Source organism: Melanerpes formicivorus, unplaced genomic scaffold (genome assembly GCF_026170545.1).
Source record: "Melanerpes formicivorus ecotype bairdi unplaced genomic scaffold, bMelFor1.0.p_v2 SCAF_4, whole genome shotgun sequence".
Taxonomy (NCBI): domain Eukaryota; kingdom Metazoa; phylum Chordata; class Aves; order Piciformes; family Picidae; genus Melanerpes; species Melanerpes formicivorus.
In genome coordinates, this window is record NW_027142356.1 from 15,922,975 (window position 1) to 15,949,017 (window position 26,043).

The following is a 26,043-nucleotide window of genomic DNA, read 5'->3' on the forward strand; positions in this document are numbered from 1 at the left end:
CAACTGCAGAAGAGCAATGGCTTCTCACCTCATTCCAGGTTATTGCAACTGTGACTGCAAAAGTCTTAAGAAAAAGGGCTTCCACCTTCATCTGTTGTCATAATTTCCTACTAGCTCAGTTTTCAGCTATGAGAAGTAGTGTTTTGAAAGTGCAGTTTTAATGTAGAAATACAAAGCCAAAAAGGAAAAAAAAAGATGTAACTGGTCATGAGATGTGAAGGTGAAAACATGATTTCATCAAAAACATAAAAACGATCTTACAGAAATTTTCACTTTTAAAATGAAAGTCTACACTTCAAGTTCATGTCTAAGGTTTAGTTACGGAAATCTTATTGGATTATTTGGTGCATAGGCAACTATGGATTTTTAAAAGGAAGTTTTCCTCCAAGAGATCACATCGATGACTTCCAGCCCTCCTAATGGAGCACAGAGGCTGTTGTTCAGTAGTTAGCAGCATTAATCAGGAGACTACATCCCACAGTTTAAAGCAGTGAGCAGGTAACATAAACAGCTATAAATCTTTATGGTTTAGAGAGAAATCCTGCATTAGTCTATTGCATGAAAGCATAAGAAAGAAGGTGAAGAGAGCCATTTCTAGCTTGCCCATCAGTATGGGAAATTTCCATACTAGTCCTTGCACTAGGTGAGAGAGTGGCTGAAGTACTGGCTGGTGTTGGGGAGATTTCATTATTTAGGTTCTTTAGTCAGCTGAAAATGACAGGGTGAACAGTTGTCTCAGAGAAGAAATGTCATGCCTCAGGAACAAGTCAAGAGAGAAACAATTACTTGCAGGCAATTATAGTGTGTCTGGTTATTCAAAATACTTAGGTCCCTTTCCTAATTTTCTGAGAGTCCAGTCAGACAGACCTTGAGTTCCCCCAAGTGGTCTCATATGTTGTTTACTGCTTTGTGCAGTACAGTGGTGCCATGGGTTGAGTTGAACTTGCTGCTGTTATTCACACCATGGTGCAGTCATGCAAGCTTCAAAAATTGAAAGAGCTAACTGGAGTGAAGTATTACATGACTTGAAGTTCAGATTGCAACATGAGAGGCTTCCTGGAGAGGGGACAGGCAGAAAGGGAGCTGGGGATACTGGTTGACAGTAGGTTGAACATGAGCCAGCAGTGTGCCCAGGTTGCCAAGAGGGCCAATGGCATCCTGGCCAGTATCAGCAACAGTGTGGCTAGCAGGAGCAGGGAAGTCATTGTGCCCCTGTACTCAGCACTGGTTAGGCCACACCTTGAGTACTATGTCCTGTTCTGGGCCCCTCAGTTTAGGAAAGATGTTGAGTTGCTGGAACTTGTCCAGAGAAGGGCAACAAGGCTGGTGAGGGGTCTGGAGCACAAATCCTATGAGGAGAGACTGAGGGAGCTGGGGCTGTTTAGCCTGGAGACGAGGAGGCTCAGGGGAGACCTTATTGCCATCTACAATTACCTGAAGGGTGGTCATAGCCAGATGGAGGTCAGTCTCTTCTCCCAGGCATCAGTCTCAAGCTGCATGAGGGAAGGTTTAGGCTGGATGTTAGGAAGAAATTCTTCACAGAAAGAGTGATTGGCCATTTGAGTGGGCTGCCCAGGAGTTGGTGCAGTCACCATTATGGGAAGTGTTTAAAAAAAGACTGGATGAGGCACCTAGTGCCATGGTTTAGTTGATTAGATGGTGTTGGGTGATAGGCTGGTCTTGATGATCTCAAAGCTCTTTCTAACCTGGTTAATTATCTATTCTGTTCCAGTTGCTGCTTCTGGCTGTGGTCTCTTTTCTGCAAGGATGGCAAAGAGTGGGAGTCAGGTAGCTGCTGGTTTTGGTTTTGTGTTTCATACTGGTATTATTTCCCTGTCTATTTCACTGTGCTGCTTCTGCAAATGGGCTAAGCTAAGGTAATCATTTATTGTGTTATTAGATTAATTAGATTATTAGCTAAGGTCTATGGTACCTTATGTTACATTTAACTCTCAGCCCTGAGTTTTGTGTGCTACTCTTCCCCTCAGTTTTGTGTTGGGGGAGCAGTTGGTTTAGCCCTGGTGCCAAACCATTACAAATAGCAATTCTGGGCACAGGACACTGAGAGATGTTTCTTAAAGGCTTGTGCAAGGACAGAAATGTTTTTACTGCCTATGACCCTTTACTAAGGAATTTCTGAGGGAAACCTGTTGCAGTGATCTGATCTGCTTCCTCACTTTCTAGGAGGGTACCATTGTGATTTCTCCTCTTGCATCTGCTCTACTGCAAAAAAAAAAAGAGGGATGGAAATTTTAGAATAAGCATGATATCCATTTTCATGGACACTCCTATATCAGATTCTTAAATACCTGCTTTTATAGACTTTGGAAATATGTTCTGTGGGTGATGGCATGAGGTGGATAGTGAGCTGTTGTTTAAAGGAGTGTGTAAGTAGCCAGGGCTCCAGAAGAACTGAGCTGGGAAGATGGTGCAGAGCAATGTGAGCATCTTCATGCAGTCAGCATCCAGAAGCAGTGTGTCTTCATTTGCCTGAGCCAACAACCCTGCCAAACAGTTTTTGAGCCCCTTGGTAGAAGCAGTATCCCTTATTATTCAGGAAATGTTTATTTGTTTTGCTATCATGCAAATTGTGGCTAAGCTGCTTTTAGAGAGTCAATATGTGCCTGACAAGAACAGAAAGTAAAGGAGTAACACACAAACAAAATTGTACAATTGTATGCTGAGTTATATTTTTTTCCCTTTTTGAAGATCAGCTCAGCATATACAAATTCAGGAATATATGTTTAATGATGAGATGACATTTGGATAGTTGTGTGTATGGTGTTGGGCTTTTTGAGACAACAGAATGAGTACTGCCTTACGGCCAAACCCTAGATACTTCATTGCTACAAATTCATAAACATCATTCAATTTAATTTATATTTTAAGGAGTCTCAGGTTTCAGCTCTATTTTGCTTAAAGAAGTCACTATGTATCAAAGCCCTGCCTTAAACCAGACCTACTGTTCAGCGCTCTCTATCCTGTTAGAGAATCCAAAACTCAACCATAGTTAAAAGTATTCAAATATTTTAGCTACTCTGAAGCTGGCAATTTTTTTTGGGGGGGTGGGGGGATAGCTTGACCTTGCCATTTTATCCTAACTACCAGGGGATACCAGCTAGCATGGAAGGTGAGGACAAGAGTGATCTACAGAACTTCTCTTTTCCCGCAATGTATTAATAAAGTTGCTCCAGAACACATAATATAGATAAATTACCTTTTCTCATCTTTCTGAAGTCAGAAGACCTCTTGATTTTACACAGATTTTACTATGTAAATACTCAAGGGTTGATTCCTAGGATGGTAACATAAGAATTTACAAGATCTCTAAATTATGCATTATTCTTTTATGACTCTGAAATCTACCTATGGGGACAAAATTCAAAAGCCATTCATTTTAATTCTGCTTTCAATTTGTGTCCATATTACTTAAATTTCATAACTGTGTATTTTATAATTCAAAACTTTCTTGTGTACTTTGAATTCAACTCTGAATTATCACAACTAAACTGAGCCTAGCTAGGACACAGAAAGTATACATTTCTGTACAGAAATTCCCTGAGCTGTCTCACCCGAAAGACTTCTTCTTATAATACCTTCTGGTAATTGCTAGATCATGTTCCTCATCAACTGCAATTATATTTAAATAAAAAAGATCTGCACACAGTTGTGTTATTGTTGCTCAACTTAGTCAGACATGGGAAATGGGTGATAGAGACTCCATGCCTTTTAAAACCTGAAAGGACTAGAAATTTTAATTTTATTTTTTTTTTAAACCCAGTTTTCTGTATTTAAAGGAAATTTAAAAAAAGGAGAAGTCAAAGGATGTGTGGAGTTACATTGCCTCTCCGTGGAGTATTTTGGCTTACAAATCCTTACAAATGGAGCAATTTTGTCTATTCCTAAGTGAGGCAAGTGGAAATAGGTGGGCTTAAAGACACAGTCCAACTATCGATGTTTCTGCTGGCCAACAGGTATTTGTTGATCACCTAACTGCATGCCCTTGCTGGATCCTCTCTCTCTGCTACATTTCAGTGCTACAGGCACTGAAATTTCTTAGCTGAGCCAAGACTCGAGCCAATAGCTGCTCATTACCTGACATAATCTTGCTGAGGCAGAGATTATGAGTTGCAGCATGAGAACTGAAAATATCAGAGCAATACGAAGCTGGGCTGCATACACCAGAGGAGGATGGAGGTATCCTGTGAGCAGCCCAGAGCTATGTGAAGGCTCAGGCAGCGCCAATGGCAGCTGGAGAAACAATCAGAGCTCTACTTTTGAAACGAAAAGGCAGAGTGCCAGATGGCAGCTGACCAGAAGAACCAAGGTCTAAACACAAGCTGTAAAAAAAAAAAAAAAAAAAAATCAGAGAAAAAGAAAGAAAGAAAGAAAGAAAAGAAAGCGAGAAAAAAAGAAGCCCAAACCCTAAACAGGGAACTGTCTTTTGGAGCAACACAGATTGCATTAAGAGGTATTTAAGAAACAACAATAAATTTCTGTGATGTCTATTGCTTTTCCAAAGGGCACATTTTCTCAGATACCTGTACCAAAAGTACTGCAAAAAGTTACCTAGTTTATTCATATGTCACGAAGCCTCTAAAAAGAAGAAGAGGATGAAAAAAAGCTTTCTTCAAGGGGAGTTTGATGTGCTGTTTAGCCTGCTCTGTCATTTTTCTTGTCTCTCTTCATAATCCCTATGTAACCCAGAAACAGCCAGTAAAAAAGAGAGACCTTCTGCTTGTTTAATTACTTCCTGAATATTTGACAACTACTACTTCGGTCTCATTGGATAATCTACTTTTAAATTGCCTAGTCTTTCAAAGACAGCATAATTATTTGAGTACACTTACTTCCCTAGCTATACATCATGCCTATCAAAATTAAATGCTTCCAACATACCATAGCAGTGTTTTAACATTTCACTTCTGCAATACATTTAACAGTAAATTGATCCTATACTTCCTTTTTAACAAATTTTCATACCTTTAGCAGCAAAGCACAGTTAAAAGCTGCATCTTTCTTCCCTGATGAGGGGATAAAGTTATTTAAAGAATGATAAAGAGACTTATAAAGTGCAAAGGTTGGAGGAAATGTTTGTGATGTTTAAACATGATTTCCTTTATTTCTGCTTATAAGAAGACTACTTCATTAATTTAACAATTAATTTCTGAACCAAATACATAAACACATAGCTTCATGAGTTTATAGTTTTGCTCTATACAAAATCAGAATAATAAATGTTATCTCAAAGGAATTTGTGTGATTTTCCTTTGAAATTTTGTGAAGATTTTTTCCCAAAAATGAAGAGTAAACATTTTAATGTACTCATTTAACAGACTATTTGATGTTTAGCTGATGAATGTCAGCTTTTAGAAATATTTTCTTTGATCTATATGATTATTTCTGCTTCTATATCATCAAAAGATTAAAAATGCTCCTAACAACATGGATTGGTTCATCATAAAAGTATGCACTAAGCACGTATTCAGGGTGCTGTCTCTGCAATGAGTGTGTGTGTTTTTTCAAAGCTGAAAGACTACCCCACACAGTACTAGAATTTCTCCTGTAGGGAAATGGGAAGCCAAAAGCAGTCACGAACACAGACCCATATATTAGCATTGCTTTTGAGCATTCCTCTCAGGATATGCTAAATTTGAGGTTCACTGGTTTGGTTTTTTTGTTTTGTTTTTTAGTGAGAAATGCCAATAAGCCACATTTTCAAAAGGGAGAGCAGTTTTATTTGCAGGAATGCGTGCAGACTCTCATGGTGAATCCTGTTGGTATATGCACCACATGTGCGAGTATGTATGCAAGCCAGAAGACTGTCTACAGCATATGTGCAGGTCAATCCAACGTGAGCAAAACCAAAAGCAAAGGAGGTAAAGAAACAACATGTAAAACAAAACAAAAACCAAACAAACATACACACACAAACAAAAACACAAACCAAACCAACAACAAAAAAGAAACATCGCCTGATTCTAAATCATCATGTAGACTGCAATATCCTGTTACCTGTTGTAATAACATCATATACAAAAGAAATAAACAAATGTTGCCCTTCTGTGAAGGGAGATAATTAAAGATTGATTAATTAAAAAGGGAAAAAGGAGAGAAGAAATATGCTGATTTAAGCTATACTCAAGAAAAGCATAGGCTGATATAACTTTTAAGTTTCCCAGATTTCTTCATTTTCCTGTTGTCTTATGGAATAAATAATGCAGAAATGAGGTGAATGACAAATAAAAGCTGTTGGATGCCTGGTTGTCACAAACCTGTTTCTAAACCATGCTGATGACCTAGTGGAGGCAGATTTTGTGTGATGAACTTTTTTTCCCCCTACTATACAGCTGAAAAAAACCCACCTACTGAATATGTTTTTGGGGAGCTGGAAACAAATGTGTTTTACCATAAAGACAGAATACTACTTAGCAAGGATTAGTGTTGACTTAAAACATCTATCCAGAATGCATCCTTAATTCTGTTCTTAACATTACCTGACAGTATTAGATGTAAGGAAGGCAAAAGTGTCAGGTTATAACATTAAATGATGAGAAAATAGTGACATCACGTAAGACACCAATATTTACAAATGCAACATCAAATCTTTACAATCAGTTGCCTACCCATTTCTAAAATTTGGGGTTTTGCTTTCATCAATTTACCAACTCAAGTTTCATCCTGTCTCCTACCCTAACCACACTTACATGTTCAGGAAATATTCCCAATGGCAAATCTCATTGGAATTTATGAAACTTTTGCAGAAAGAGCATATGAAATAATAAATAGTATGCATAGATAAATCCTACCCTTTCCCCTACAACAGGATTAAGGTAAAACAATGTGCACAAAGTGGAAACTAATACACAGGAAAGTATTTAGGCCCAAATTACAGAACTCTCAAGAATAAGCTTAACTCAGGGATTTTTTTTTCAAGGTCTGCGAGAGTGAGAGTAATCAACGATGTGCAGATTAAGGAATTTTACAGGTTAAGGATGCTGAACAAAAGCATTTGAGGTATATGCCTACAGGTCTACTCTCAGGACCTTATCTAATCCCCTAATGAGTGCTGGCCAACAAGTCCCACTGACACTAGTGGGAAGTGTCCTGCATTTCCAAAAAATTAAACTGCCTAAATAAGACATATGGTTAAGCAGAAGGCATATTAAAGTCAGAGAATAACCCTCCCTATTCTGATATGTACACACACAGTGCACACCATCTGCTACCATGCATAATTAGTGCTATGTAGCACACTAACAGTTTTTATGCTATTAAAACTCTTGGTTTTATACCGTATTTAATGGCACACATAGATACTCACCATTTCCAAGCTTTTTATTTTCTCAATGTCTTAAAGACAGTGCATGTATAGATTAACCTAAATTGTTGTATAAAAAAACTAAAACAAAACATAATAGTTTATTTGTGTTAGATTAAAGGTTTAGAAAATCAAGGTATCTCAAATTTCAGTTTAAAAGATTTTGTTTTTTTTTTTTTAACCAGAAGAGTATTCCATAGTAATTTTTGCTGAGTATCCCATGCTTGCTTAATATTTAAGGTCAGAATAGTCACTGTAGAATTAAATCACTGTTCTGAACAGTCATAACTCATACAGAGATTTATAAGAACAGATTAGATCTTAAAAATCAATCATTTTAAATGAAAGAATTCCAGGTGACATCCCACCTGGAATTAATATCCAATTAAGTACAATGGTCTCAAAAGGGAAAAAATAGCTTCTTCAGTAACTTAGGTACATATATCTTGCATTTCCAACTTTTATATATATATATATATATATATACAGAAATCATAGAAATCTATATAGAAACTTTTATAACATTAAAAAGTTATACATTTCTATATAAGAAATATATAGTAAAGTAGCTGCCTCCCAAGATTCATACTTTTGTTTCAGCCCCGGTTTTCCAATTGATGTTGCATTGGATATCCATTTAAAATAATAATTAATGACATCAAAACTTCTGATTCACCTTAAAAAGTTTGTACTAAAATCAATTTTCAAATAGAGGTTTGACTCAGAACTTTTCCAAAATACCTTAAGAAGTTGTCTTGACAGTGCTTTTTATAGTATTAATGATTTTTGTGAATAATTTTAAACCCCACAATGTTTACTTTCTCTTTCCTTTGTTTGATTTGTTCTTGAAGTGTTAGACTTGTTATTTCCTATTCTCTCCATTCCAGAGCTGCTACATAACAGCATTGTTCCCAACATAAAGTTGTCTCAGTTTGAAATTTGTCCTTGTTATATACATATTCTTCGGGGCAAGGCCCAGGGGGAATTCTTACTTCAGTAAAATGTGTTTCCCAGTTGATCATGTTGGAGCCAGTATTTTGTAAAGTACACTTGTAAGAGATACAATGTTCCTGTAGAGGTAGAGTGCTATGGAAGTAGAAAAAACTCATCTGCTCTAGTCAGAGAGGTATTTCCTTATCCTTGGAAAAATAAAATAAAAATAATAAAATAAAATAAAACAATTTTATAAGTAAATGTAATAAGCTGGGTTGCTTTTTGTTGGGTTTGTTTGTTTGTTGGCCTTGGTTTTGTTTATGTTATGTTGTTTTGGTTTTCAACAATCTGCAATAAAAAAGCCCATTGGGTCAAGAGATTCCTCTTCTCCTAAAGGGATTTCTTTTTGCTTATTTGTGATTTTGAAGAAAAGGAAGAATAATTTCTTTAAACAACTGGCTGCAGATTAAAATTATCACTGTACATTTCAATTATTATCAACTCATCAAGGAATCAAAAGACTTGGTATCTTTTTAATGAAAATATTTTTATCAGATAACCTAAGCCTCTAAGTCCAGATATTTGATTTTAATTAAAAAAAAAAAATTCTGGTTGTGATCATTGCTCAGAATTAATATACCAAATAAAATATGGGAAGAAAGGAGGTAAAGGGAGGTTATATAGTGTTAGCTGATAAAAGGAGACAGTAATATTTAAAATGAGGTAAGTGTTACACCGATTTATGATGTATTTTATCTTCTAGAGAAACCCTAGTTTATCGTAGTGTCGTTCAGTTTGAAACGTCAGCTGTATATCTTTCTGCTTTTGAATGTAACTCTAGGTTGAAAGGAAAAAGTTTGCAATCATGTGATGTATAAGCAGATCAAAAGTGTAGCATTTTTCTGTAATAATTTGCTTTTATATTGAAACATTTTTGTTGTCATAAATACATAAATATTATATGTATCTTTAAAGAAGAGTAATTAATAACACTTAAGATACCTCTCATTCTCATGGTGCTTTACAAACATCTATTAATCATGACGGATGAAAATGTTCCTTTTGTTTTAGTCCCCACTCAAAATATCCTGTAAACATCTTCATCTCTAGCCCAATAGCACCAGGATTTGCATTTTCCCCTTCATTTTGAAAACAGACCAAAACTCATAGTCAGCTAGTTTGTAAGAAAACAGAAATGAATGCATGATTGCCTTCAAAATATAAATATAGGGTCCATATTGATAATCTATCTATTTATCCTTAGTATATACTCCCCAAAATTGTAAATCAGACTTTACTTCTGTTGTGTACATATTTAAAAGTGGCATCATCTTCCTAGTTGGTCCTGTGATTAAAAAAAAAAAACCACAGTAATTAAAAAACATTAAATATGCAGAGCATAAATAAAACCCACTAAATATCAAAACAACTGGGCAAAGTAAATCAGTCTCTCAGTCACATGTCTATCTAATCACTCAAAAGCAACCCAGGGCCAGACTAACCTGTGTGCTACAACTGGCACATGCAGCATGGCAAGCAGAGGTGGCACTTTGTTTCAGCCACATACTGTGTGCAAAATGAAAATGCTCTGGCTTGTAAGGATGGAACTGAGTGTTGTATTTATTTAGGTTTTTCAGACAAATTATATGACAGTCAGGATCCAAGAGCTGCTGTGACTGACGGAAGAAAGATGACATCAACCTACAAATAGGCAGGATTTAATTTTTTTCAAGGTAGCAGTTGTTGCCTCCCATTAATTTTCAAATACCAAAGGAGCAACAGACTGTCACTTCTCAGTGATTGCTCTCTAAACGTGCTGTTGGTTGCCAGCATCTAGGATTATACAAATGAATCATTTACCATTCAGAATCACAAATTGTTGATTGCTGGTTCCAGTGCTTGAGTGCATTTATCTATCCCATTTCTTTACACTTATATCCAAGAAAATATATTTCTAATTTTGATTTCATAGATTTAGAGGTATATATACACTTCTAAGAAATTAGTGGGAGGAGAAAAGTTACAGTCTTCATTTGTACTCTCAGTGGGTTATTTTGCTCTGCGTTAGTCAGTCCCCCTGAGTGCTGTTGTTTATTTCCATTTACAGCAATTTGTAGGATAATGTATAATTGTAGTCTAATGGTTATAGTTGCCTGACACAATTGTCAGCACACTTTATTAAAATAATGTCAGCCTGCAGTCCCATGATCTTCCACTTTTCAATCTTAGAAAACAACTTTAGGTCTAGGTTGCAGTGAATTTATTCTTTATACCATTCATTTTTTATATCTTGTAGCTTGTTCCCAGAATAAATGGGATAATAGGTATTGTAATCTATAAACCATTAACATATCTGCCTCATGAGACTTCAGTGTGTGGGTTATATATTTTAGCATTAACATCTCAGATCTAAGTACAAGAAAATAAATCATGACTAAACAAGAAGGATTAATTTTTGTTATTACTCTTTCAAAAGAAAAAAAACCAACAAACCATCCAAAAAACCCCACACCAAACAAACAAAATAACAGAGAACCAAACCAAACTAAACCAACAACCAAAAACCACACAAAACCCAACTAAAAATACAACCAAAGAAACCTAAAAACACCAAAAAACTAATGCAACAAAACCAACAAAAAACTCCAACCAAACAAGCAACAACAACAAAAATATTTTTCCAACTAAGGAAAAGAAACTTACATAAATCTTCTAGAGACCCCAGCTCACAATTTAAGCTCATTATGGTGGATAAGAAATTAATGGCTGTTGAGCACTCGTATGTGTTCTGGGACTTTAAATGAGCATAATTTAGACATGTACAACAGCAGGATTTAATTTATATATACGCAATTACTTAGCTTCTCATCACATCAGCCTGTTGGATCCATTGAGTTTATTCCAAATCAAACAAATGCAAAAGGAGAAGCTCCTATTGACTTGGAGTTCTTTGGATTAGGCCCACTGGGGAGAGCAGTTCTTGAAGACATTTTCAGACCTTGACTTGGCCACACTCCCAGACACATCAAGAATTCAGAACAAATTTTAAAGTGCCACTTAGAGTTTTAATTTTTGTCTATTAGTTTTCCACTGAATGGCTCTTAGATTATAGTCTGAATTTATGCACCCAGGCAGACTTAAATACATGAATGCACGCAAAGATGAAGAACACGAAGTCTGATTTAGGAAACAAAGTCTATGCATTTTGTTATTTCCCTTCCATGATTCTGCAAAAGAAAAAAAATTTACTTATTTTCAAGTCTTCTTGGGGCAAGAAAAATTCTTGAAAGAATTAAACCAGAGCAGTGATCGAGTTCATTATTCAAACAAAGTGCATAGGTATCCCTTGATTCTTCCTTCAGTGGTTCCCTGCTATATAGAAGCATCTGTTTGCTGTTTGCCAGGTTTTCATCAAGTCAGGAAATACATAGAAGTTTGCAATATTTAGTGGTGTACTGGCAACAAGTTCCAGTTTAATAAAAATATTAAGACAAGAGAGTGATTATAAAATATGTATTTGGACAGAAGCCAAATTATTATATCTTTCTCTGTCTTTTCCTCTTTCAGAGAGAAACATTATACTTTCCTGAAACATTGGACGACCCGATGGAGAAATAATACATAATCAGGGTCTTACTTTTCCTTTGTTCACTGTTTTAGCAAGATGACTGGAGTTTTGGCAGCTGAGGTATGCGTGGAGGAATCTTGCAGACAAACCCTTCTTTTGTCTATAGGATCTGGGTAGAAGATAAACATGCAAGTCAAACTGCTCCTTTCTAATTGTTTGGGATCTACAAATTACAATGCACTCCAATATTCATGGAACTACCAAAAGACACCATGGATCTCCAGGGGACTGGATAATTTACCTCTGAACCATCCTGAAAGCAAACTTTTAATCTCCTTTTTCATTTTGCCATAACATGCTCTTTCACTGTTTTTTACTATTCATTTATTCATACCACCCCCCAAACCAAAGCACAAGCCTCAGACATTTAGTGCTATTGTAGCTGTTGTCAGCCCCAGCACTCTATTGTCTATGTCTCACAAAAAGTGAACCTGGAGCACAGAGAGCCTGTCATTTACCACGGTCAAATGAACAAGTAGGAGACCTAAAAATAACACTTCTCCTATGGGGCACAAGGTACATAGCTATATATTTCCAGTCACATACTGTGTCCTAAGAATCTGAGGGCAGAAAAAATCCCTCTTCATTTAATCCATTTTGATTCCAAGAAAGAGAAACTTCGACTTGTTTGCTGTGCTTCACTTAACACAATGCTTTCAGGGCAATGTTCAAAATGACCTTACATAACAGTTAACATTCATAATCCATCACTGTAGGGGGAAATCAAAACAACAAACTTTTTCCTGCTTCATTCTGAAGGGCTGCTCTTGTTCTAATATTCTGTCCTCTGGAAAGAACCAATGATGAAGTCAGATTAGAACTACAAAAAAGACAAAATACCTCCTCAAAAAACCCACAACCTTGGCAATGTACATTTGCAAATTAGTTGCAAGAATCAAGTGGCTTAAGAAAGAAATTAACCCAAAATTTCTTCAAATCTCAAAGACCTTTTTAATGTCTGGGTATCAGAAGCCTGGTGAACTCTCTCAAGCATGATCAATTTAGAACCAATTACATATTAATCTAAGGCACATATTATGCTCTTTTACATATAAAAGTTAAATTCTTTTTCATTGGAGACTGAAGTTAGTAGAGATTACTATTCCCTTCCAAATTCTTTCTCAATCTATCATTACAACATTCCAGGACCTTGCAAAATAATGTTATTACTTACCAGAACAGGAGAAAACTTATCCTTTCTTAACTTCAAGGTGAGAGTGAAAACCTCCCTCATTATACTTGTTAGTCAAAAAAACCCCAAAACCAAACCCAAAAAACCCTCATGCTCACTCACCTCAAAAAGTGAGTGAATAAACAAATACGACATAGCAGTTTTAGTGATAAGAAGCCAACAAAATGATAAAAAACTTGAATTCTGAAGTATTACTATCACAAGATCTAAAATGGGTTTGTTAAACAGTTCCCATTCTTTCGTAAGGGGAACAAGGATGGAAGCTTTACAATACCCTTCAGTGCTTCTTGATAAATAGCAAAAAAGCTCAGTGGAAATGTTCAACTTCTTTATGATTAAAACCCAAACCTTTAATGTAGTTTTTGTTTACTGTGTCATAAGTGCAGTGTTGGAAGTTGTTGCCAAAGAATCACTGGAACAGGCATCACTAAAGCAGTGTCAGCCAGCCAGCTCTTTGAAAACTATTCAGTTCCTCTAGTCTTATGACTAAAATAATATCCAGTGGCTCCAGCTCGAAGCCTGGTTAATACATCTGTCCAGAACACATAATTACTCGGTCATAACATTCCCCCGGCCACCAGCCAACACACCAATCAGCATTTCTTCCTAACTCACTAGAATTTTTGCTGTGTCAAACTGTTTGATCTCTAGGTAGTAAAAATGCAAAAAATGGAAGGACATTGCACTGAAAGGTTTTAATTTAACATAGTTTCTCATGGAAATTAAATCTGAAAAGAAACATGTTTTTTGTTGACATTGTTGAAGTTGAGATTTTCATTCTGCTTTGGGAATAACAGTAACATATCTGTTTCACAGATTTCTCCTTACCTCTTCACCAGCTAGGATTCTGCAATGTAATCTCACTTTTGTTAGTTGCTTTCACAAAGAAACATGTTTATGAGACCTTGAAATGATATCAGAAAACTTAAAATGCATTTTGTATTTAGTTATGATGGAATATGTTGCATACATTATGCGTGGAAATGAAACTGAAAGAGGCTAAACATGATCTGGATTTACACAGATATCCATAGTCTTCTAAGCTTTATTTGTAAGAGTATGTTTTTAATTTTTTGAAGCCAAATCTTAAAAACCCTGATCTAGATCCTGAGGCACTGGAATCAATAAAAGCTTTATATTGTCTTAACTAGGACACAGGATCAAGAGAACTGTAGCATTTTACTTACTTCCCATATCATGTGCCAAAACCACAGCCAGGAAAGCATGCCATGCACATTTCAGTCTTTTCTCTCTCTATCTACAGTATTTCTAAAACAACAACAAAAAATTACCACTATTCCTATAGTGAAGAACTTATGTGACACCCTCAAATGTCAAACCACAAAGAACCCACATAATTTCCAAGATATAGTATATATATTGCTTAAATGCTCTAGCTTTGCACAGTATCTTTTTTCATGGTATCTGTAGTCCAACAAACACCTTTAGCTCATGGCTGATATTTAGAATTTAAAGGCACTACAGGAATACAAATAAAGAACAATGCATCTCCTCTGTCCACACTGAATATGTCATTCATTTGGGGCAAATGAGGAAAAAAATTCCAAACAATCAATTTCTCTAATTTCCTTCACAAGACCCACACCAGATATATCCATATTAGCCAGACTAGACTAGTGCTATGTCTAGACTAGTGCATGAGTGAGGGCAGTATTCATCCCCTATTCATCCTAAAAGGAAGAGGATGCAGCTCTCATCTAGATTCCGTGTGTGTTTTCTCTCTATAGGAAAAAGGACATGGAAAGAGGAGGGACTGGGAGGATCTGTCATTCAAATGGAGCTAGGATGTGTTTGGAGTCTACTTTCAGAGAAAATCAGAAATTTTCTTGATTTAAACTTTGCTGTTAATGCCTTAATATTAGTAGCAAATCTCTGAGATTCAGCGTCTACTCTGCAAAACTGGAATCTATGGAATCTGGACAGCATATTTTGAATTTTTGGCATACTGCAATACAGAGAGAGTTAAATATTTCACGGGTTTATAGATTTGTTTTACAAGTACTGATAATAGTATCATATGTTTTAACATGGACAAAGATTTTGTGCGTTTAAGTGTTAGAGAATCTGTGACAGAACTGCAAAAGTGTTCATTATCACCAGAAAGGATGTCAGGAATGATGGGGTTCTTATCCAGCTTCACCTTGAAAGCACCCTTACTCTCCTGAATCTAAATATTCAAACTACTACACTTCAAAGAAAAGCTAACTCTTCACAATACTGTAAAGAAAACAGGAAAACATTGTGTAACTTGTGTCCCCCAGAGAGTACTTAACAAATATTAAGGATTAGGTTTTGAAATGCAAGAATATTGCCTGAATTCATGCAACCTGCTCACATCGGTTGCCTTTGTGCAAATGAACTTTTATCCAGATGTATTGTTACCATTCTGCATTAAATTTGCAAAGGAGTCTTGTCTTGTTTGATGAAATCATAATGCTGCACTTTTCATGTCTTCTTCATTCATTGGATGTTTAAGTATCACACAGAGGCATGTGATACAAGTGCTGTAGTGCTTGTATAAAATAAAGTAGTATGGAATTCATGTCTTTATACCCTTCCACCTTTCTCCCTTACACCCAGTTAATTCTCACACCACCTCACTGTTAAGACCCATGAGATTACTGGTATTTTTTATCCTCACAGAGAACCCAAATATTCAGATCAGAAGCAGTCATAAATTTGAAAGACCATCTTAACATACATAGTACTGTGAAAAATTGGACTTAAAATACATAGATTATGAAAATCAGCACTGAACAATTTCTGCAGTAGTTAGGAGGTCTCAGTACCCCCATAAAACTGGCCAGAGGTGTTTCAAATCAGTTAACAGAAGAAATCGTGAGGATACAGCAGCAAATATTTGAATGACAGCATTCATATTTGCATACTTTGCTGTTTTGCTCATCTATAGTAATGAAAACACCCAAGAAGGAGGATCTCAAGGCAGCATTTACTATGAGCCTGTTTTTTCCTATAACTGTACCATTTCATTTCTTTGCGGTACCTGTGATAAGGGACAATTCCTTTAAACAGTCACCTTAGCTACATCAGACTCATCCAGCCTTGGATCAGGGTCACAGTGTAGCACTGTGCTCCTGCACAGAATCAGCTCTCTGGCTTCAGTTCTCATCAGCTTCCCCTCTCCTGGTTTCTTTTCTTAGTGCATCAAAAGAAAGGGAAGATGCATATCCTCCCTATCCCCTCTCCTTTAAAATAAAAAACAAAGCCCCAAACCAAGCAAACTACCAAACCAAACCCCTCGACCCCCCCCACCAAAAAAAAACAACCAACACCCCAAAACAGAACAAAACAGAACACACAAAAATATGCACAAAAAACCCCAACAAAACAAAACAGAAAGAAAAGGACATATTTCATCTTTAGAAAAACAAAGCCAAATGTCCACTCACTGGACTTGGTCAAACTAGCTTTAGGGATGTTGTGATTGAAGAATCTTACCAGATTTAGGGCCAAGACACCAGGGCATGAAGTTTCTTATTTGGAAATGTCTACAGGTTTCTGGGAAGGTATTCCCATGGCTGAAGTTTTAGCTTAAAAGTTGTCCCTCAAAACAATGTAGTCACATAACATTTTGTCTTTGGTACAAAGTGTAGGAAGTCTGTAGAGTTGTAGATGTAGCTCAGCTTTACAAAGCGGTATATGAGTATCAGTAAGCTCACCATTGTCATTGTGTTCCCTCTGGTTCCTTAACTTTGCACATCTCATCTCAGACACTATTAGGGGCAAAATAATTTGCACCAAGATAAAGTGAAAAATAATTACTTAGTCTTGTTTACTGGACCATACTTTAGTTGTATGCAGTCACCTGAATGACAGTTCAAGTGAAAGTATGGGAAATATTTCAGCAGTGACCCTATCCCTCAGCCAAATGAATTTTGTGCAACTACTGGTGCATGTTCCAGGAACCCTTCCAGAATACCCTTTCTTGTGACAGAACAAATTAGCTTTTGTTAATTTGCTATCCTACAGCCAATATTATTTGCATCTTGTATTTTAGTAATTTAACTTATAAGATTTAAATATTTGTTATGTGTTCAGTTACATTCACAGCAAACAAAAAATGTTTTCTAGTTTATTTTTTATACTTAATGAAAGAATTGGACAACATAGGGCACGATTTCAAACACCTGTCTCCCTGTGATCTGCAAGTTACAGACTATGTGTGCAGAGAGGGGGATCTTAAATAAATAATTGCTTCACATTGCCTGCAATTTCAGCAGCTAACAGCAAAGAACATGCATACATTGAATCTGAAGGCAACATCAGCTTCTGAGTTTGTAACAGAAACAACAAAAGTAGGCTGATGAATGTTCTACACTGAAACAGCTCATCTTTTGCTGTTCAAACCTGATGAGTGGATGTCCAAGTTATTTTTCATTTATTTTGCATAAATAATTGTTTGGATACTTATAACCAGCCAGAACTTCATAGCACAATGTGGACAACACATTCACTGGATGGTTATATCAGATATCTAAGTGGAGTGCTCTCAGTAGAAAACCAAATACTGGAACTCATTTGAGCCCCAGATCAAGAAATATTTCAAAAGCACACTTTTGGCCTGCAGTACATAAACAAGGCTGTATTCGGGCAGGATCATAGCTGCTGTACAGGCAACAGCAGTGTATCCCAGACAATTCATACATAAAAAGAAACTATCAACTTGTTGCCATTTTGAAGCAGACATAAAAGCTGTGAAATCTGTCTACAGAAAGACCACAATGACATCTGAAGATAAGTATTAAAACATTGGGTGATTGATCTGAGCTGTCATTTCATTTGGTTTAATTTTGAAATAAAATTGTGGCCTGGGACTGACCAAAGAGGACTACAATGAAGTTTGATCCCAGGCTGGCTCTGCACAGAGGCACATCTGGGGAGAGGATGCTGTGCACACTTGGTTAGGAATAGCTAGATGTGGCTTCTTTTTGTTCTGGTGGATTTTCTAGTCCTCCTTTTGAATTTTCTATTAGACTCTGTTGAAAGTTAAACACTTTCCTTACAACCTGGGAGGCTTTTTGGTTTGGTTTGTTTTGTTCCTTTCTTTACTAAATCCCAAATGACTCAATTTGAACTCTTAGGATCCATATGAACAGGCACTACAAATATCATGTTAAAAGCTAATATAAAGTGGAAGATCTCTCACTCCCCTTCCCTCTGCTTCTTACATTTGCAGGAGCTGCAGCATTACATGTTCTTATGTTCTGGCCCTTCCTACCTTTTAGGGAGCCAATACACTTGCCAGCATTCTGCTTTCCCTGCTCTCTAACACCTGTATTTCAAATCCAAAGAGCACATTCCCACAATAATTTCTCCATGTGTCCTCTACCCATAGCTTTTCCAAGCCTTATTCTTCTTTGCTTTGCTAGCACTAGGAAAACACGTACATGGTCGTTCTCAATAAAATGTTTTATATGTATATATATGAATTGGAGGAAAAAAGAACCCTCTGAAAAAGTGCATCGTGTACCACTTTGGTCATTAAAGAATGGGAAAAGTTAACAAGTTGTCCTGATATGTTCCAAAAGTAAGTTTAGTACAGAAATTAAAGCAAGCATTAATTTACAGCCAATGGATCTATGTATTTAAGATCCTATGAACAACCTTAGCAGTCCCTCTTCTAATTCTCATATTTGTTGTATATGCCTTGTCTACAATCATTTATATAGATGATGGCTAGATACTTATCTTTTCCTAAAAATCATTGCTGTACTTCTTTCAGTATCATAAACCAAATAAATCCCACATTGCCAATACACCACATAATCACAAGCACTGAGGTATCTGATACCCCCTCTACCAGCAGTGGGAAGAGGCACATGGAACCTGAACTGCCTTCTGCAGATGCCTTTCTATTGGTTGTGAGGCTCACAGTTAACCAAAGTTTAGTTAAGGTAACATTGTCTTAATGTTACCTCAGTTTCCATTCTTACAGAGTGGTGAGTTTCCAGGCCAACGTGGAATAAATAATAGAACTGTTGAGGTTGGAAGAGTCCTTTGAGATCAAGTCCAACATCTCACAGGATGCTTCATTAGGACATGACAGCTACAGCAATCTTGTGCTGCCACTCATTCCAAAAGCAATATTTAGCCTTCTCTAAGAAATGAAAATGCAAGCTAGTGTGTGACAGAATGTACAGTATGATGCAAAGCACTTCACGTCATAGCAAAAACAGCTTACTGACAGCATGTCAGTGATGATATCATTCATAGACAACAGTTAATTTGGAAACTGGAAGGGAGAAGCCAATATTTCTAGTGTTATGTGATTTTGTACTGAAAGGGCCTTATAGAAATGCACACATGCACGGGAATGGAATTAAAAGCATTTTGGGACTGAACACTAGAAAATGTATAGTTGGGAATAACTTTGCATTGGTTATTAGATGAGATAATTTGCTTTATTCTTTAGCATGCTATTGAACACACATTACTGTTTCCTGATTTTTGTATACTTAAGCAGCAAGCTGGATATTAACAGGGTAGAAACAACATCAATTACATGAGAATTTAAATTGTAACACTACAGTTGGATGGTATGGAAAACAATCCAGAAAATCAGTACTTAGAAGTGGAGTGGGAAGGAGCTTCCTGGATTAATTTACACTAATTTTACCTATGGAACAGTCTTGATTTCAGCTAACAGGGACATGCATTGCTTTATCATAGCTGTGCAAGAATGAAGCTTGCTAAATTTTCATTGCACAGGATCAAGTGTAAGAAAGCTAGAGCAGGAAATAAAATAGCACAGGCAATATTTACATGAGCACTGTAACTAGTGGAAGACATCTGAAAACTGCTATGTCTGTGACCTGTGCTGATGCAGAGCATCATCTTAGCCTGTTCTGTAACTGAAGCCAGTAATCCACATACCACAGGTTTGGGAGCACTGGTGGTACACTATGTACTTCTCCAGGCCCACACCGCTGAAATACATGCGGAGCAAAGAAAAAGTGCTTCTTACAATTTCCAGCACTCTGTCCAGGATTGCCTAATATTTCTGCTGAAAGTAACCAGTCTATGCAAAGTCTAGGATGTAAGGATTTTCCTCTCTGTACAATGAAATTTGTTTTTTTGTCTTTTTGCTCTTATGGTTGCCCTTTGTGAGTTTTGAGTTGAAGGATTCTCTCTACTAGTGAATACATCCATTATTCTAACTGGATATTGAGCTATCACATAAATTAGCATATCACAAGACTGAAGTGCAAATATTACCTCTTGTGCATAGGCACTATGTGGCACCTACACAGAACCTCATACTGATATTTTAATATATTGTGGGACATAGAGCTTTCTATTTGATATCAAGGAGAGACAAAATATGGATTGAAACACGATATCTGTTTTCATATGTGTTTTCACAATTCATGCATATAACAGTGTGAAAATCAGTACTGAATACTCCAAACAAAAGTCCCTCAAAGCTGTCTTCTTATTCACCATTATATTATTCGGTCCATGACTAGTGCAGGTCGTAGTTATGTTGCCTAAAATCAAACTAAAACAACAAAGAATTAAGTGAGATTTTGTGTAAGTATATAGCCTTGGTCCTATGTATCTATTAACAGAAGGTATGACAAAAATAACAAGTTAGAGACCATTGATTAAAAATGTCTGGTTCTGTGTAAATAACAGAGAATCACAGAATTAAATCACTAAAACTGGATTTCTTGTATTAAATTATGATACCGAACTTTTCCTGCCCTGTTTTGATTGTAAGTCATCCAAGGAAAGAATAAAAGAAGGAATTTAGCATTTGCTTGTAAAATCACTGGAAACAGAAACCTGAGCCAGCTGAAGGCTTACTGTAAAAAAGTTTCCTCACCACCGCGTTGCTACTGTTTAATTGTTTATTACTTTGAAAATGTAGTCCCAATAGTAATGTTAAAATCTGGTTCTGGGCCAACCAAGGCACACAAGGTAGAGCTGGAAAAGATCCAGTTAGTTTACAGCATCACATTTTGCAGTGTTAAAGCAGCAAGTATTTACTTAAGATACAAAGACATCATAATATCTTGTTTAAATTAAATGCTGAACATATAAACAGACTGAGATAATTTAGGGTTTTTATGTTTAGACTTTTAGGAGAAACAGCTTACAATATATGAATAAAGCTAAACACTTATAGTGATATTATTCTGGGAAACCTAACTCTTACTTTCAGGAGCCTGTGTCCACCCTGGCAAGCCAGTTGAGAAGTTCAGCTGTTTAAACTTTGGTGACCAAATTTAAAGAAAAACGTCCAAGAAAATAAGTCAGCAACGCAAAGCAGGTGTGGGGAATTTTCAGCTTTCACATAAAGAGCAATTTTCACAGGAAATGTAGGCTGTTTGACTGCCAGTTGTGTTTATGGTATCTTCAGTTTTCACCTTCCTCTGTTTGTACTAGAACTACCCAGAGTAGTATTTGTATGGCCAAATGTACTCTACATGTTTTTAGAATGCTGTAAAGGAGTCTCCTAGGAGACAATTGTGACTTTTCTCTTGTCCCTTGATCTCATAAATCTAGTTGCAAACAGAGCTGATGTTCACTGCTTCTGATATTACCACCTCTATAACCTCCACTACAGTGCATCAGAGCATGATGGGTGTAGTGTCTATGAAGAAAGAAACCTGTTATTTCAACATACTTTATGGTCCCAAGTTGAACAATGTGTTAAGAGTTTATCATGTAGCATCATGTTCTCAAATATATGCTCTGTCCAGCTTCTCACTCTTTCCCTTCTCCCTAAAATATATCCCAATGCAATCCCCAAATGAATCTACAGTCACTCCACAGTGTTATTGCCCTTTTCTCTGAGCAGCAATCTCATGGCTAAGATGTTGGCTGGTGCATTCTTGGAGGGAGCAATTTCATTTGCCAAAGGCAACTAGGACTCTGCATGAGAAGTTGGGCCAAAGAAATTAATTCAAACCCTGAAAGCAATGCACACAAAGTGACATGACCAAGACCACAAAAAGCTACTCTCTGCCCTGCAGCAGGGATCCCCACTTGCATCTCACCCAACACCATGTGTGCCTGTGACAAGCAAAGATTCTTAGGCAGTATCTGAGTCTCTAAATAGTTATTATATAGACCTCTCAAAACCTATTGGTCTATTACTATTTTATGTCTTAAATTTACTGGTGTACTCCTTTTCTGTGCTCTGTTTTCCTGTCTCCTAGCTTACAGTCTGTGAAGGAAAAAAGAGAATATTCTTTTGCATGAAGTTTAGCATATTTTTATAATAATAAATACTAAATTACAAAATAATGCTACATATTTTTAGACCATAATGTATTTTTGTGAAAGAACTTCAGACTTTTCATAGTGACATTACATGGCTGTACATGAAATGGAACGTAAATAATTGCAATTTTTTTAACTATACCATTCTGAGTGATCTGAAACTGCTTTCCAAATAGATGTATGCATAACACATCTTATCTGCTAAAGCCACAGAAGAAATTACTGTACCACAAAGGAGATTAGTACAATTTATTCTTCTGGTAGAGTGTATTTGCTATGAATTCTCCAATAAAATACTGCATTTCACAATATCAGACTTTAAAGAACACATTAGTAAAGAAGCAGGCTCTGTCTTCCAGCCAAAAAGTCTTCTAAACTGTTTAGGAGTTATTGTATTTTTTCTTGGTTACTCTACATAGAACATTAGAAGAACATATTATTCAGGAGCTATCCTCTAGGACCAAGTCAAGTGTCTGTCTTCAAGTCAAGTGATGGAATTAAGAGAAATTTAGCATTTCAGATTGTTCCATCAAAATCAATTCCTGTAAATGTACTTAGATTTTTCAGAAGTGGATATGTGAGACTGTATAAAGAAACTACTCATAACAGAACACAGAAAAGAGCTGACAGAAGGATTCTTCACAGTGACTGTTGGCCTTCCTTTAATAATCTTAATTCCTGGTTGACAGGTACTACTAAAAAGTCCACAAAACAGATTTCATACTACTGCATGTAGCACTGCATGTAGCACTGCATGTCATGTGGAGTGCTCCATATCAAAATACAGCTCTGTAAAGAGCAAAGAACAAAATTAGTAACTTTCTTTTTATTTAAAGTGGAAAGACACCATACTTCATATACCTCAAGAAAGCAAAGCACTGAACATTGCATACCATCAAGTATATCATACTTAGAGGTCAGCACATGCTCCTGCACTTAGCTGGATTAAGCCTGTGAGTTTGCCACATGTATGGTAACAGCCACAAAAGATGCTTTGGAATTGTGCTATATTTTATTTTATACACAGTTCCCTGCACTTTTCTGTTAGTCCTATTTGGAAGATACACTGTGTTGTTTATCTGTGTGTAGCATCAATCAAAAACGCTGAACACAAACTGAAATTACAGTATTGAATACTGAGACATGAAAAACATGTTCTAATACTTAGTCCTGCAAGATTTTGTTCAGTCATTTGATCCACAAAGCAACCAGTGTCATGGGATTAGAAAGCCACTGGTGTAATCCAAGTAATTGAAGTTACACATGAGCTTCAGGGCAGTTGTGGTCTGAGGGCAAACAGAATTTTCTGACACTGCATCTCTTGTGTAGTAGTTACATTTAACATCATCACTCCTCTTAGTATGCACTGTGTCATTGAAAATAGAGGAATGTACATTTATTGATGTCACTGTGAATAACCTTGCCCATTTCTTTCACTGTTGTTTAACAATGAATCATATTTTGATATTAAATTTAAGCATTCTATACAAGGGAGGAAGAAGTAGAGAGTACAGCAGAATCAGTAGAAAGTGCCAAGCTGAAGGAAAACAATTTGAAATAATCTTCTAGCTTAACTCAGAAAATCAGAAACATAGCTCATGTCTGGATTTCCTTAACACTATTAAGCAAAGATAAAAAATTTCAAACAAAACCATGTAATATTAAAGACAGACTTTCCAAGATGCTTCCAAAGATGCATTCACTGAGCTTGTACACACACTTCTTGCCCAAAAGCTCTCATGTTCACACAGATCATGACAGCATGTACTCCACACATAACAGGATCTAATTTTTCATTTTAATGAGGTAATGCACAAACTAGAGCTCCAAAATGGCAAGTTGGTGTCTATATTTTTGCAATAGAAAACATATCATTGAGCTAAGTAGAATATTCAATATTGTAATTGTTTTTTCCCCTTTTAACTAATAAAACACACACCCCCCCACACACACATTGTATCTTGTCTGGATATGTCTTACAGAAAAACAAAAAAAAGAAAAGAAAATACCAGAGGAAAATGCTGTCCAGGGAAGTCGATTTACTTTTTCCAAACTCATAAGTATCAAGCGCAATTCGCCCATAGACTTAATGAGAAGAAGTGATGTTCTGGAAGAAGTATCCTGCACAGAACAACAGAGAAACAGGATATCATGAAAGATAAAAATAAATCAACCCCTGAATATGCTATTTTATATTAGAAATTTAACATGTTATTAGTAAGTTTTGTGCATACATTTAGACTTCAATTTCAGAATTTGCTATGTAAATTAGAATTGCAGTTGAAAATCTGTGAAGAAAAAAGTCGCCTTGAAATTGCATGAGGGGACAGACACAAGATTTGCTCCATCAACTTGTTTGTATGTGGCCTCACTTATTTTTCAGCAAATATGTAGTTTGGCAATTGAACAAATAATTCTTTCCCCAAGCCCTGTAAATAGAAATTTATCTCCAGTTAAGAAACTCTCTCCCCTTCTTTTGGTTCTCCTTTAAAATCTTTTTTAGTCCCCAAGAGTAGAGTTGGGTGTAGTCCAACCTCATGGGAACGCTTTCATGTTACTTATATTTGTATGCAGTAATTACAAAAAGATTTTCTTAACCCTTACCGACTGATCCCTAAGAAGCCTCAAGAGGGGCTTTTCGATGAAAGCATCCTGTTGGCTGTACTTGCAGACCACTTTCTAATGTCTTTTAACCTTGTGTCATTTGGACTTCTCTCTCCAAACAGATCCATTTCAGTAAGTGGCTCATTAGCATTACATAGGAGGAGAATCTTTTGGTTTTTTTTTAACTTTAAACTCACCATATCCTTAGCTATCTATCTCTGGTGTTTGTACTGATATTACAGCCACTTCAGTAAATTGAGGCTCTTATACAGATCTCTACTCCAAATTCCAAATCAGCGCCAGCCTCAATACTTTGGCTGAAGCAAATGCCAGACGTTGTTTATACAGTGGTAATCAACATGGTAAATTTAGAATATACCAGAATAAATTATGATAAATTTGCTGCCTCGGGATAAAGATAACATACGGGTAGAGTCAGTGGTTATCTCTTAAAAAGGGGGGAAATTGATGAACAGACATTTATTTTCCTTCCAGGCTATCATAATAAATGTTTTTTTCCCTCTGGGATTTGTAGAGAAAGAAGATGGGACATGTGGATCTCATGAACTCTGATGCTAAATATGGCTACAACACTTGAAAGACTGTCTTCCCTATATTTCAAGTTGAACTCCATGTTCGTTCCTTAGCATTAAGAGTTGTTTTCTTTCTTTCCACCCCCCCACCCCCCTCCCTTGCCATCTCTCCAAAGGTCAGGAAATTAACTGTGTGCCATCAGAGAGCAAAGCAGTATAGTACAAAAGGAGCTTGATAGAGCTAGTGACTTTTAAACGTCCATCTCAGCAGACTTGCTGTTCCTAGAGGGACTTTCAGAATCATCAACTAGTGGAAAATAAGAGGAGTTGTTGGGATGTTGCTTTTAGAGGGTTTGCTTGTTTGGTATTTGCTTGTTTGGTGGTTGCTTGTTTGGTGTTTTTTTTCACTTGTTTTTTGCTTTGTTTGTTTGGGTTTTTTTTGCTTCTTTTGTTTGTTTGCTTGCCTTTTAAAAACTAAAAGTATTTAATAAAAATAATGTTTCCTTCTCAAAATTAGTGCTTGAGATATCTTTTTTTTTTTTTTTTTTTTTTTAGGAAAGTT